The sequence below is a fragment of the Schistocerca nitens genome, chromosome 8 (genome assembly GCF_023898315.1).
Source record: "Schistocerca nitens isolate TAMUIC-IGC-003100 chromosome 8, iqSchNite1.1, whole genome shotgun sequence".
NCBI classification, from domain to species: Eukaryota; Metazoa; Arthropoda; class Insecta; order Orthoptera; family Acrididae; genus Schistocerca; species Schistocerca nitens.
Window position 1 is genome coordinate 89,771,564 of NC_064621.1, and position 15,997 is coordinate 89,787,560.

Sequence of the window (15,997 nt, forward strand, 5' to 3'; positions counted from 1 at the left end):
TGGGGAGAGAAATTGCGGAGTTTTGAAATTTGTAAGACTGGATGTCATGAACTGCTATGTATATTATGATTTTCAACACTATTAAGGTAAATACATTGTTTGTTCTCTATCAAAATATTTCATTTGCTAACTATGCCTATCAGTAGGTAGTGCCTTCAGTAGCTTGAATCTTTTATTTAGCTGGCAGTAGTGGCGCTCGCTGTATTGCAGTAGTTAAGAGTCACGAAGATTTTGGTGAGGTAAGTGATTTGTGAAAGGTACAGTCTTTCATTGTTGTACAGTAAAACAGTTGTGGCATGCATGTAGATTTGCACCAAGTATTTCGCAGCTGCGCTTTCAATTAACTGGATATTATTTTCAGTGCTATGTTAATGTGTTTTCTTATTTTGCTCTTCAAATTGTGCTTTTCTGTGTTGTCGTGTGAAATATTGTGACAATAATGGCGTGTGAAAAACGTAATACTAGGCTCCAAAGTAAACTGAGAAATGATAGTGAAGACGAAAGCAGTGTGTTAGCGCCACCGTGTAATGAATTAACTAATGTTCAAACTAGTAATTTGGTAACTGTGCATAGGGAAATGGAGCGGCCGGCAAATAATGGCGTAGACAGTGAAACAATTAGTGAACAGGGAAGCATTATCGATCGATCGGTCGGCAATAGCTCGCCTCAGGAATCCGAAATGACAGGACACAATCTCGCAAATACTGTAGAACAGGTTTTGGGTCCTCACCGTTTTCTGAAATAAGTCAAGACACATTTTCTGCTTGTCAAAATGTGAATGTTGCCCGTCTAAATTCACTGCCGAAAAGCACTGAGGAACATGTTCCAGACACCAGTGCATTGTTATTACAGTTATGCAACAAATGGGACAAAGGCTACAAAAGTTAGACACAACGCTTGAACAAAATCAGAAACAAATGGGACAAAATCTTCAAAAGTTAGACACAATGGAACAAAATCTTCAAAAGTTAGACACAATGGAACAAAGTCTTCGGAAGTTAGACACCACGCTTGAACAAACACGTGAAGATTTAACTACTGAGATACATAACATTGAATCCAAATGTCAAAAGTCTGTAATGACGTAAAAACACAAATTTGTGAGCATTCTCAACCAATTTTTTCGCGGCATGAAAATGCATTACAGAATCACGAAGGAGCCATAAAAGAACTGCAAACAATTGTTCATGAAAATCATGAGACCTTACAAGCTAAAATTGACTCAGTTGCATCTACCGATTCGGTTACGCAACTTGTAAAAACTCAGGAAAACTTAAAGGACACAGTAGATACTCTGAAAATTGGTTCAGAAAGACACATGGAGGAAATTAGTTCACTATCAGAGAAAGTAGTTGAACTTTCGGATCAGCTAAATAATTTATCTACGAAGGTAGATGATAATCTGAATGACACAAAACTGGTAATCTTTAATGACACAGAAGAGTGCGAAAAAATTAGGAAATTCAAACAAAATCACAATCAAATTAATACGCAACACCAAAGAGAAATCCGGGAAGTACAAGATCAGCTGACACAGGTAATACAAGGATTACGTATTTCAGAGGACACTCGCGCCCCAATACGGGAAGAGGGGCATAGAAATACGGAACAGCCACAAAATAATAACACAGCGCTTTTCGGAAATTATGAAAGAAATTGGCAAGGTGAACCGAATTTTGAAATGGAACCGCCGAAACGACGTAACAATGACCGATATGCGACTCGCCGACATGATGATTTTGACTATAAGCTGTTCATTACTACACGTAAATTTAAAACATTTAAGAATTCTGGCAACGACATTCATCCACAAGCGTGGCTCCATCAATTCTCTCATTGTTTTCCTCCCAACTGGTCATTAGAGCACAAATTATAATTTGTGTGTGGCTATTTAGAGAATGAACCAGCTGTAAGAATGCGATCGGTCATTCACGATTGTCACAGTGAAGGAGAATTTTACCATGCCTTCCTCTCAGCATATTGGTCTCAAGCTACACAAGACCGAGTAAAACATAGCATCATGATGATGAAACACTTCGAACAATCTGAATTTTCCAGTCTTGTCAAATATTTTGAAGACATGTTGCATAAGAATCAATATCTTTCAAACCCATACAGCCCTTCAGAACTCATCCGCATTTGCTTAATGAAATTGCCTGAACATTTAAAAAATATTATTTTGGCAGGACGTTGCAAAGACGACATTGAAGCTTTTCAGGGACTCTTACACGAATTAGAAATTGACACAGATAGTCGCGGGATGCGAAAACAGGAAAACAATCACTACAGGTCACATCCGTCACAATTCTGTGACGACAGAAACAATAACTGGACACGAAAAGTCTATTCTTACAACGCAAATCGTGACCAAAACAGAAACCACCCACATGACAACCACTGGCAGAGTAATAATAGTTACCGAGAAAGATCGCATTTCCGTAGTAATGAATATGACAGAGATTACCATAGAAACAGACAATATGGGAACAAAAACAATTATTATCAAGGGAGACAGAATAACTTCAGACACAACAGTTCTGCGCGCAGTTACGATTCCAGGAGAAATTCTGCACCACATGACCGACAAACAAGAAACTATTAAACTACCGACAAAACGACAGACCTGAATTCCAACAGAACTGGCGGGATTCGAACAGAGCAGGGCACTCTCGACAAGGTGAATTTGCAGAAGTTAGGTCTCCTAATCCCAACAACGACGCAAGCCAACAAAAAGATAGACAATGACTCGCACCGCAGGCAGTCACGTGCGCCCAGGGAAAAATTACATAGACGCTAACCTTGAGAAAAATTTACCGACGTATACCACATGATAATTGCGTCGAAGTTGAAACTCTGCGTACTACGAAGAGTAAAGGTTTACACCACATTTCACATGTAAAACCGTTTATTGAAAGATAATCTGTTTTTTTAACTTAGTCTTTGCCATAAAACTTTTCACTTCACGCTACTAGTACAATTTGTGACACTGAGAAACTGTTAAAATGCAACAATGTTTTAAAGTTAACTATTCAGTCAAGAACCTAGGGAACTTAGACAAGTAATTACGAATGCATTGTTATACGGAACAGATGACACAATGTTGTTATTTGTACATTCTTCCTTGTTAGTTGCACGATTATGTTACGAATATATGGCTTACATACTTAGAACATATACTGTTAATGAGATTTTAATGCAACATTTTGGTTTAGTTGAAAAGACATTCTTTATTTGAAGTACTTTCTGTGAGATTAAAGATGACTTAGTATTTGGTTTCTTTGACAGCTACACGATTATATCACGACGTTACTAATGAGTGACACAATTTACATTATTGCTTTTGCACTTTATCTGTTTTATATCTGCACTGTTTTTCTGTATTATTCTGGAAAGTAAAACATGTTTTAATAGTAACTTTTGTGGTATAGCTACAATGAGACAGCCTTTTCCGTAGCACAACAATACGTTACAGCACAGTACTTTGTTCATCATGGCAATAAGCGTAATAAGTAAGTTATCTATACGCAAAGCACTTCACTTTTGTTTAACATGAGGTAAGTACATTGATTTCCACAGAACTTTGCTTATGGACGACGATAATTACGACACTTGGCACATTTTTTACCCTTAAGTAATGACAGAGATTATGTTACAACAAGACGCACAATTTAGCGCTACAGGACACTCATTTCAGTGATTAATTCTGTATTTAAAACACTTATTTTTAAAGATTATTTAATTACAATGATACAAAGGTTTTCCGTGATACATTGCATTCCATTGCTGTAATCTGTAACACTTGAGGGTATAATTACATTAATCCTCAGGGGGTACACGCCTACTTTGTGTACCATGCGTTTGGCAAGCACAAGGAGCCCTAGCTAATATGGTATTTGCTTATACAACATCGGTACCATATTTCTCTAACACATAAATTACACAGCTAACTGATCATTTAACTGAGAGAGACCAACATTTATTTTTACTCTGTCAGTGACAGATATTTACGCAATTACACAGTTGCATAACTTAACACTTATGAAATTATATTTCGTCTGTACTTTGTGAACAGTTCATATTTTTGCGGAACCGTTGTGATACTATGAGAGCTCTGAATGATGTATTTGGTATGGGATCATGATTTTTAAAGTACGTTTGAGGTAGATGACACTATTGAAATGAGCAGAGAATATTTTTTTAGGTTTTGAAGTTATTGCAGAAAGCTACAATGATTTTGAGATTCGACTGAGGTGTTATGATGTTATTATTACGACTACTATGTGAATTACGCTTTTGCGGTGTGTTTATGATCAATAAGCTGATGCTCTATGAGGAATTTGATTATGCTATGTATTTATTATGATGAAATATTGAAGAAGTGTCGACGAATATGTATATGAGTAATAAGGTAAGGAATAATGAGTAGTGGTTAGGGACTCTGATTTGTGAAGAGGATGTTGGAAACCAAGAATCGTACTTTCAGAGTTATGGAATGTGTGTAAATGCGTGAATGTATCACAATGCTGGCGAAAATTTTTTGGACACTATTATATTCTTAGGATTTTGTTTCTACAGATTTGCAATGCAAATTCTCGACCTGTGAAATTTTTTATATGAGACTGTCACTGTAATGCAAACTGGTGTCATAAATATTTCAGTAAGAAAGTTAAGTGACCATCTTCACGTAATCAGTCGTGGGCACCCAGCTGCGCGACAGTCGCCTGGAAAAAAGCCATCAGTGTGTGCCTTTCAGAGGCACAGGTGGAGAAAAAAAAAGGGGCCACTATCCTCACTATTGAAATTCCTTTGTAGAAAGCATCTCAAATACGACACGCTCAAACTTGAAAACATATGATCACACTGTGGAGCTCTTAATTTATGATATTTACTAAAATGTCTTTCTAGCTGAGAGAATTTTTTTGTCTTTGGAGACGCCATTTGCCTAGTGAATGACGATTCACATGTAGCTTTATATTTATATTTGCTCATTTCATTTAATATCTAGTTACTAGCTGCACTGCAGCACTGGTTAAAATAAAATTTAATAGATGTACTAATATCACTATTTTCTGTTTACAGACCCAGTAAATAATACGTTTATGATGTACTTTCTTAGCAAAGAGAGCACAAATAGACATTTCCGTTCACAGGTATTGCATAAATAATTTTTTTAACAACTTGGTAACTTTCTTCTTGTGATGCATCACTCTAGTGTTAAGATCTGACATAGGTATTAGACATGGCCATCTTTACTGTAATATTTTTTTTTTTTGCTTGTGGGTTTGTCATGTTTAGATATAAGTTATTATATTTACTGCTGCTTCCTTTGCTAATTTATATTTTATTGTCATAGCTGTTTGTGTTAATTTGTTATGTGCTGCTGCATTGCCTTGTACCTTGGTATATATATCTGAGCTCAGTAGATTTAAGTTAGCTTAAGAGGGGGTAGACTATATAAGAAAATAACTATGATGAATTGGAAGAAATGCATTGAGAATCTATAAGAAAATGGTTTGGCCAAAAAAAGTTGGGTACAGTGGAGAAAAACTATTTTTGAAAGAGAATGTGAACAGAATACGGAAAGCAGGTTTAGATAGGACTTTTTGAGAAGAATTGTGAACGAAGGGTCACCTCCATGCCAAATACTGCAGTAAAACAAACCCTGTCCTTTCCTTTTGTCTTATCCCTCTATGTGTTTTTTACCCTTGTGTATTTGTGTTTTTCCTGTCTTTATGTGTTTACCTGATTTTGTTATGTTGTAGAATTTTTCTAACACTATGTTATTTACTTTGTAAAGATGTTTAGACATTATTAATTCTGTTCTTTTATAATGCTCATGTGTGAAGTTGATGTTTCGAAAGTTATTCTAATCTTTCATCTATGTACTCATGTCATAATACCTGTAACACTGATGTATATGTTATTTCGATTCTTTTGTAAAGCCTGTACTACAAATGTTATCTGTATTGTTATGTTCTTTAATGATGTATTTTGTACCTTTGTAATTGTATTCTTATGTTATAAAATTGTAATTGACACCAGTTCATCATATTATTAACGTGTAAGTTCCATTTCACTGCACACGTTTCTGTTGGTCATAGTATATGGACAATAGGGACTGTTACTGTTTGCATGTGTGTTAATAATTCAGCAAGGGCTGGTTCTAAGGACAATTCCAAAAACTTTGTGAGTGCACAAGTGGTGGTTATGGACTTGCTATGTTATCCGCAAGACTCTTCAATGGTGATTGTGCACCTGCACAGTCACAACAGATGGCTGCTGGCCATCTCTACAAGGACTACAGTGGGTCTGCATCTTTGATGACCAACCAATACCATTATTTCTACAAGGACTACAGTGGGTCTTCACCTTTGCTGACTCACCAATACCATTACTTCTACAAGGACTACAGTGGGTCTACAACTTTGCTGACTCGCCAATACCATTATTTCTACAAGGACTACAGTGGGTCTACACCTTTGCTGACTCACCAATACCATTATTTCTACAAGGACTACAGTGGGTCTACTCCTTTGCTGACTCACCAATACCATTATTTCTACAAGGACTACAGTGGCTCTACACCTTTGCTGACTCACCAATACCATTATTTCTACAAGGACTACAGTGGGTCTACACCTTTTCTGACTCACCAGTATCGTGTGGCGCTCGCTGTATTGCAGTAGTTCGAGTAACGAAGATTTTGGTGTGGTAAGTGATTTGTGAAAGGTATAGGTTAATGTTAGTCAGGGCCATTCTTTTGTAGGGATTTTTGAAAGTCAGATTGCGTTGCGCTAAAAATATATGTGTGTCACTTTAGTGAATGTTTGAGTACGTTCAGTTTTGCTCAGCTGTTTGAAAAGCAAATAATGTAAGAGGTTTATCAGCACAGTAATTCATTAATTTTTCTAAGGGGACGTTACAGTATTTAATGGCGATTTGCTAAATTGTAACTCACTGAAAACACTATTATATACACAGGTGTTTATTCCTCCATTAATAACGTGCTGAATTTTTATTTATTGTGGAGTCTGGAATTAAAGCACTCCGTCTTCAAGCCACGAGTGGTCTACCGGGACCATCTGACCACCGTGTCATCCTCGGTGGGGGATGCGGATAGGAGGGGCGTGAGGTCAGCACACCGGTCTCCCGGTCGTAAGATGGTATTCTTGACCGAAGCCGTTGCTATTCGGTCGAGCAGCTCCACAATTGGCATCACGAGGCTGAGTGCACCACGAAAAATGGCAACAGTGCATGGTGGCCTAGATGGTCACCCATCCAAGTGCCAACCACACCGGACAGCGCTTAACTTCGGTGATCTCACGGGAACCGGTCTATCCACTGCGGCAAGGCCGTTGCCCGAGTCTGGAATTACTGTTTTGAAATAAATTGTGTGTAACTGTAAAAGGCAACCAGTAGCAACAGATTACTGCCCCGTCCACAATCGTAACCGAATCCTGCCTTCCCTTTACTACAAGGATTCAGGAACCCAAGGAATTTCGCAGTGTGAGAAAGGAGTGGGACACATTAGCGCTTCTGCAAGATAGGTCAGCAGAATGTGTGGTGTAGTATGCTACCTATCGTGAGGACAAGTTATACTGAAACAAGTGTCGAGCCATGTGGTTCATCATATTTGACGCACAGCCAGCCACGAATCCCTCTCCAACGAAACGTTGTAAAGAACAGTTGTTGTCCAAGGAGCGGGTACTAACATGACTTGGAAGATTATTCACAGCACAGTAAAAACACAATTATGAACAGATTTCGAAAAAATCCGCTGTAATATGAAAGTGAATTGCACAAGAAAAACTACCCATATTCAAATGAGGACAACACGCACTTCTCACAAAAGCTGGTGCTTGCGTGTTTCAGGGTGGACGAAACAATTTACAGGACGTGATGATAGTGACCTACTACGTTATGCACAACAAAGAGCGCGCGACATAGATTAGAGTGATTTCAAGGGAAGCAGTTAATTTGCATAGCTTTAAACATTACAGCAGGAATGTAAGATAACGAAATTTCAAATAAAGCATAATGGTGACGATGCACGGCCAACTGCGGAATCGGCACGAAAATTTGAGGATGCGATAAGCAAACTTACCCCATCGTTCAATAAGGAATTTCTTTTCAATTCCAGCCAGTTGGAATTTGAAGAACAAATGCATAAGAAAGGGACTCTATAAATTAGAGCGCCAACAGGGTTGTATCAACATCCATTAACGAAAATGCCTTAAAGCATTCGTATACAGCTATGGCGACTCTTAATATAGATGGTAAACTAGGGGGAGAGTTATTTATTGTGCTGCGAGAAGTTAGAGGTGCTCTGCCCCTACGATTTTTCTCTGTGAGCGTGATCTTGCAAGGGAATTAGGGAATATTTACTTCACCCCAAGCAACAGTGGAAACTGTGCGCAAGAGAACGAAAACTATGGTATGAGCTGTGGTGTCACCGCCAGACACCACACTTGCTAAGTGGTAGCCTTTAAATCCGCCGCGGTCCGTTAGTATACCTCGGACCCTCGTGTCGCCACTATCAGTGATTGCAGACCGAGCGCGGCCACACGGCAGGTCTAGATAGTCTTCCTAGCACTCGCCCCAGTTGTACAGCCGACTTTGCTAGCGATGGTTCACTGACAAATTACGCTCTCATTTGCCGAGACGATAGTTAGCATAGCCTTCAGCTACGTCATTTGCTACGACCTAGCAAGGCGCCATTACCAGTTACAATTGATGCTGTAAAACATGTACCGTCAAGAGCGATGTTCACCAATTATGAATTAAAGTTAAGTATTGCAGTAGTTACGTACGTTCATTGCTACTACAAATTCCTTGTCCTGTTCCAGACCTCACGCCAGCCTGCGTGAGCTTAAACGCGTGCCTTTCGGCTTCCTGTCATAGTGGATTGGTTGTCTTGCCAATCCACAACATGAGCATTGCTTTTGGCTAACTGCTGGTCAGAATATCTTGCTTTTGCTTTATTGCTGATTGCAGTATAAAAATCGTACTCCTTTAGAGGAAACTAATTCTCCTGAAAGATGTGTGACTTTGCAATTCATACCACCTAGAACTATTCGACCAATTCAGCCTCTGGATGCTTGTTTCTCCGTGCTTATAACACACATTCTCTCCCTATCTGCACTTACGCATCAAAATCTAATGTAACGACAAGTTCTAAGACAGACTGTGACATGCCATCGTATTTCTTCAGTTCTCATGACCCAGTTACACATGTACGATTCTACATGCATTCTGTAAGAGTGGTTACCTACCTGAACGCCTTGCATGGTTTTTAACTACGAACTCGTGGTTGACGATATGGACCTTTGTGATTACTGTGGCGCGCCGTTTTTCATTCAGTGTTCATGGAAACGTTTTGAACATTTCTTGAATCTCGACGATTTCCGTTCTGTGAAGTTTGATCTCTACACCTCCCGGGCACTTTTCCACTTGTAATCGTTAACACAACACTTTCAAATGTGTCTTACTAAAGATTCAGCTTCTGACCTTACGCACAAGGCGTTCCTTGTTAGTAACACTCGGGTTGGCCATTTGCAATAAACGCCGTAGACAACGAAGACAATACAAATATACCCATGCTAAATATTATACTGGGTCTTCCGAAAGTAAATTACATATGTCGTCTCACGACAAGACCATGGCGTAACAAGAGTGATCCATTTTCAGAGGAGAATATCTACTCCCAGTTTCCCAGTTCAACTGCAGTACGGGTAAAAAAAGCAACTTAGTGTCCTACTGAAATGGTGCGCTAACTTGCGAAGTGTGCCACAGTTGAAGCACGGGTGACACACTGATTCGTATGTGCAAAACGTCCACATTGCACAGAGATTCATCGTGAAATTATTGAGGTACATGGACCAACTGCAATGTGGCGAACATCGATAGTGGAATGGTGGCTACAACTCAGCTAACCCCCCACAAAAGTGGGTAATGATCGGTAATCTGAGATCTTACATCATTCTACGCGATTTCCTTTCTTTTGGCAAGCTGTTAGAACCTCTGGTGGACAGCGGTTTCCCAGCGGTGAGGACGCTCACACGGGGGTTCTCGAAGTCATGTGTGACCAAGGAGCGGATTTCTGTCGCTGACGAAATGAACGGCTGTTGGAAGGCTCCGACCGCTATCTGGAGAGATCTGTTGATAGTTTTGAAAAATAGTGTTATGTATCTAATTCGCTTTGAAGTATAGTGTAGTATTCTATAAAAGTTACTTGATCTTCCATAGAAGTATTCAGCTTACGCTTTAAAGTCCCCTTGCAGAATCTGTAATTCCCAACTACTCATGTACATTCAAAGCAGACTAGATTAATGTAGCAGTTTTTTCATTGAATGTGTGCATGAATATTTTCATTCTTTCACAAGCTGCGACATTGTCGCGAATAAAACATTGATTCGTATATATAATAAGTTTCCTTTAATTTTACGTCTATGGTCACAAACTTTTTGTTAACATATTACCGGTTTCGGTCTATAATGACCATCATCAGACCTGCAGCAAAAAACTACTATATCTTAACTCTTCTTTTTTTAAGAATCTGACTTTTGTCGTGCCCTGTTTCATCGCTTTTTATTGCTGTATTGCCTCTTATACGTTATAAGCTTATTACAGACTTCAACTACTGTATCCCCCTTTATTTTATGCTCTTCAGTGAATCATTGAAAACTAATGTATTCCTACATTAGCGACATCTGGTGAACTTACAACACAAACATCTTGTGGCTACTGAACGGCAGCTTGTTTTGAACAGTACTGCTCGTGACAACATGACTCGTGCATATGATGTTATTTATATATATTTGACGATACTGGTGTTGATTTTGCATTTAACATTTGAAGATGACACTATGGCTGCAGTACACTAGGACTTTGTTTTTATAAAAGAGGCATGCGTCTTCATACTAAAATCGCACAAACGCGTATATATCAGTAGTACATTTCATTATGGTCTATTTATTGGTTTCAAGCTGTAGACAATCTTCGAGTGTATTTATGTTTCTTTTTTTCCCATTTTTTGCTGCAGATCTGATGATGGTCATTATAGACCGAAACCGAAAATCTGTTAACAAAACGGTCGGCCTGTCTGGAACCGCGCGACCGCTGCGGTCGCAGGTTCGAATCCTGCCTCGGACATGGATGTGTGTGATGTCCTTAGGTTAGTTAGGTTTAAGTAGTTCTAAGTTCTAGGGGACTGATGACCTCAGATGTTAAGTCCCATAGCGCTCAGAGCCATTTGAACCATTTTTGTTAACAAAAGGATTGTGACCACAGACGTAAATTAAAGGAAATTTTTCATTATTTACTGGGCTGCAGTCCCTTTGTTCTGAAATGAGGCGTTAAAAATTAACCGTCGTGGCAGTTAAATTCACGTAAAGTTTTGTATTATGTACAGTGTATCATTGTATCAAATAATCAGTCATAATTTTGAAATATTTCTATGCTGTCTGCACTAAAAAGGCTTGTCTCGACTAGTATTTGCATCGTTGTGACCAAGTCAGTGATAAACACTATTGCCGTGGTATTATGTTTTCTATACACTTCAGCTGCAGTGTGCCATCACTCAGATGTGTCAAGCAGGTGTGTTGCTATTTTTTTCTTTTTATTTATTTTTAATTCGACATACATCATTTCATTGTTTGTAATACTACATGTTTGCATTGCGCGCGCGCGCGCGCGCGCGCGCGTGTGTGTGTGTGTGTGTGTGTGTGAAGTCTAACGTTAGTGTTGTAAGATGATGATGATGCGATAAGGGGGTCACGATATGCCGGCGCGCAGCCTACTGCTCGCCAGTAGCACCAAGCATAACGTCCCCAACCGACGGACGGATCACCATCAACCCCTCACTTCAGGGGACACTGCAGAGAGGTTTGGTACTTAAACGAGGACATTGGAACAATGTCTGGTGATCAGCAACTTTACGCCACTACCTCTCCTCCCATTCTGACCAAATACTGGCAATGGTGGTGAATTTTGGTTCTGGGTTGGCATTACATGTGGCCACTGTAGACCTCTCGTGATTGCCGATGCTGTCTCACTCTTCTGTGTTACGTGGCCGAGATCTACTAACAATAATGGGGTTGTGTCACAAAAATTTTGCCTATCCTGCTCTTCTCATGAACATGTTACTTCAGCAAGTTATAATTACAGAGCGGAGTGGCTTGCCTGTTCCCCAGACATGAATCCAATGGAATATGTTTGGGATGATTATTTATTTCAAGTTTATGCTACCAGTCACTCTTTTATTTTGTGCTTAATCTAACGTAATGAAACGCGTTTCGAACATGTTCTGTTCATCTTCAGGCTTTATACGTTTATACATACATACATAGAGAAATGTTACTTAAAAATAAACAGTATCAAATTAGATTAATCTAGAATACTTTGTCCATTGTTTTTTACTGTAGCAGCTGGTGTGGCATTTGGGGAGAAGGAGGGGGGCAGTGTATGGCTAGAAATCGAAATCAGTGATGTCTTCTGCAGGCTTTCTTCTTGTGGTTGACTATGTGTATCACAGCCTGTATAGGATGCAGATAGATTTTCATGAGTTATGTGTTACGAAAATAGTGTTAAAGGCTTTTTTATGACAGTTGATCACTTACAATTTCATCATCTTGCTGCTTCACTTGCATCACTGGTGTAATGGCGGAGCTCTTGATTGACATTACACTATTGCACATTATATAATATATTTGCCCGCGAAAGGCTAAGGTCCCGAGTTCGAGTCTCTGTCCGGCATACAGTTTTAATCTTCCAGGAAGTTTCAAGTCAAACAGTACTTTAAGAGCAACAGTGCTGCTAGAAACGTCTTTTTTATGCTTACTGTCCATGTTTTGTGGTTCTACGATCTTCAGCAATGTAATTTGTTTACGGAAGTTTTTACTGATCAGTATCTCTGTGCCCGCTTTTCAGTTCGGGCTGACATAATCATTCCATGATTTAGTTAGTATTCTTTTGAATTATGGGGACCTTTTAATCCTTTGCCTCTCCTTTTATAACTTAAGTTGTCCACGCTATGTTAAGCAAGCAAGAGTAGCTTAGAACTTCTCCATGTTCATTCACAGGAAGATTTGCAACTAAAATTATCACCCAGAGTGTGCCGTGTTCGTAATGAAAAATCTTAATTTGGTACATGGAATGAATTCGAGTCCCTCCCGCCCCAGTCTCACGTTTTGGTCCTCAGTGTGTTTCGTTACTAGAAAAACAATAACCATATCTCATATTGCGTGTAATGGTTAGCAGTTTTCTTCTACATAAGCAACCCTTGTACTAATGCATAATAACAAAAGTTGCACGAAAGATCTTCTTGGGTGCCAAAAATTTACTATATTTCACTTGACGTTCTATTGCAAAAGCATAAATGCAACAGTCCAAATAGAAGTATTTTTTAGTTTTAGCTTTCATCGTGGTGAATGGATTTACGTCTGAAAATAGAATCGGCAGGAGCTGCAACGAGACTGAACACTGGCAGGTATTTAATTTTTGTGTGGCTCAATGAATATATGCAAATATTTAACTGAACGCTACTTCGGCGATTTGCATGTCCTCGATCTAGCCCATGAGCCTAACTGGGGAAAAGGAACCTACCGTTAATGTGGAATCCAAACCGTTTGTCATTCCCGGAGACTCCTCACGTCGTTGGGAGCCGAAGGTCCCACGATCTCCAGGCTTTCGGGCACACCCTTTACCGCCAGACCACCAGCACTTATAGCCATGAATTTCACAGATTAGTAAAACCATCCAAAGTATCTAATGTGGTCACTGTGAGAAGGCCTCGTTGATTCCATACTATTTTCGTCTTCTTCTTCCTCGACGTCCGTCGCATCTTGACAGGGTACAATGGTTATTTATCCTTTTTTTTCTGTGATCAGATGACCGTTTTGTAACCTCAGTCGTCTGCTTTGCTCGATGAGGAAATTCGAGAGAACAAATGTCATTTGACAATGTGGAATTTCATTTGAACTGTTTTTGTCCATTAGGCCGTAGTACGGAAACTATGAATTACTGTTTGAGATGGGTGTAGAAACCCGATTAAACACTACACTTTTCACAGCCAGTGTACTACACAACAGATCTTTAGAGAAGCCCAGAATCTTCAGGGCCACTAAACTAGTGCACTGTGCTTTAACCTACACGACCAGCTAATACACGTTTGTTTCTACACATCAAAAGCCACTACTCTCGTACTTTGATGCAAGAAAGGAAGTAAATCCCCTCACAAAGTATAGGAATTACCAAGAACTTGGTGCCCCCAGTTTGCCAATAGAAGGCGATAACAGAGTGACAATGTAGAACCGTGTAACTGCACCACTCATTTTACATACTGGAGAGCGGCAGACCTATTACGTTTATTCTGCGAGATTTTTCTCCCTTAGATGTTGAATAAAACGGACAGTTTTCTTCGTTAATAGTCAACATCGTATATCCAGAACTAGCTTTGTGACCCGCGTACCGGAAAGATGTGCACGCGGTCCTCTATTTGCAACGATAACAATTAATGCCGTCTGGTTGAGAAGAATGGAGTGCTCAGAAGAGTGTTCCACAGAGCTGTAACCCTCACTGACATAGGCAGTCTCAACGAGGAACTCGATCATTTGGAGAACAGGTGTGCAGAATGAACAGATTTGGCGATTACTACGCCCGTTAACGAGAGTACTGCTGGAGAAAAGATGAGAGGAACGTGAAAGAATGACACCTACTGTGTCCCTTCTGTATAGCGGAGCATTGTCTAATAGAGCTCAGTCGGATAACAAAGAGAGGGCTGACTGAAATCACTTTCTGCCCTCCAACAAAGACAGGCCACTAACTTGTTAGTGAGAAGAAAAATACAGGAATACGCACCGTTGGGGCCGGAAAAATGTCCTGCAAGAACGGGAGCAACGACGACTGGAGAGAATCGTTCAACGTGAGAGAAGTGCAACGTCTGTGCAGACTGTTGTACATTTAAATGCTTGGCCATCAACAAGTATCAGTGTGCGAACCATTATCTATAAGGGCTTTCGAAGCCGAAGGGCCACTCGTGTGCCCATAATGAATGCACGACAGAAAGCCTTACGCTTTTCCTAGGTCCGTCAACAACGACATGGGACTGTTGGTGAGTGGATACATGTTGGATGGTCAGACGAGTATCGTTTCAACTCGTATCGAGCGGATGGAGACAACTTCATGAATCCAAGGACCCTGCATGTCAGCAGGGGACTGTTCAAGCTCATTGAGGCTCTGTAATGGGGACGTATACAGTTGCATTGATATGGGGCCCCTGATACGTCTAGATGCGACTCTGACAGATGGCACGTACGTAAGCATCCTTTCTGATCACCTGCATCCGTTCACGTCCATTGTGTGTACCCATGGACTTGGAAAATTCCAGCAGGAGAATGCCACAACCCTCACATCCAGAATTGCTACAGAGTGGCTGTAGGAACTCTCTTCTGTGTTTAAACACTTCGGCTGGCCGCCAAACTCCCCGGACATGAACATTATTCAGCATTTCTGGGATGCCTTGCTACGTGCTCTTCAGAAGAGATCTCCAGTCCCTCGTACGGTTACGGATTTGTGGACAGTCATGCAGGATTCATGGTGTCTGTTCCCTCCAGCAGACATTAGTCAAGTCCATACAACGTCGTGTTGCCACATTTATACGTGCTCTACGGGTCCCTACACAATATAACGCAGGTGTACCAGTTTCTTTCGCTGTTCAGTGTATATAGAACGTGCGATCCGCACTACTGTATTTTGCTGTCGAAAACATCAGCGACAAATTTCACTAGGACCGAACGAATTCACAGTTGCAGAATATTGTCGATGAAGAGCTGCAAGGCATGGACTAGAATCAACCTCAAATTATTTTGTCATTGTCATAAAAGTAAAAAGTTTCATGAACCGTGCCCATGATTACAGTATTGGCGAAGAGTGAATTACAAGTTATGGTGAGTGTCCCCGAAACTAAAACGAATGGACTTCAGATCTCGGTAGATCTTAC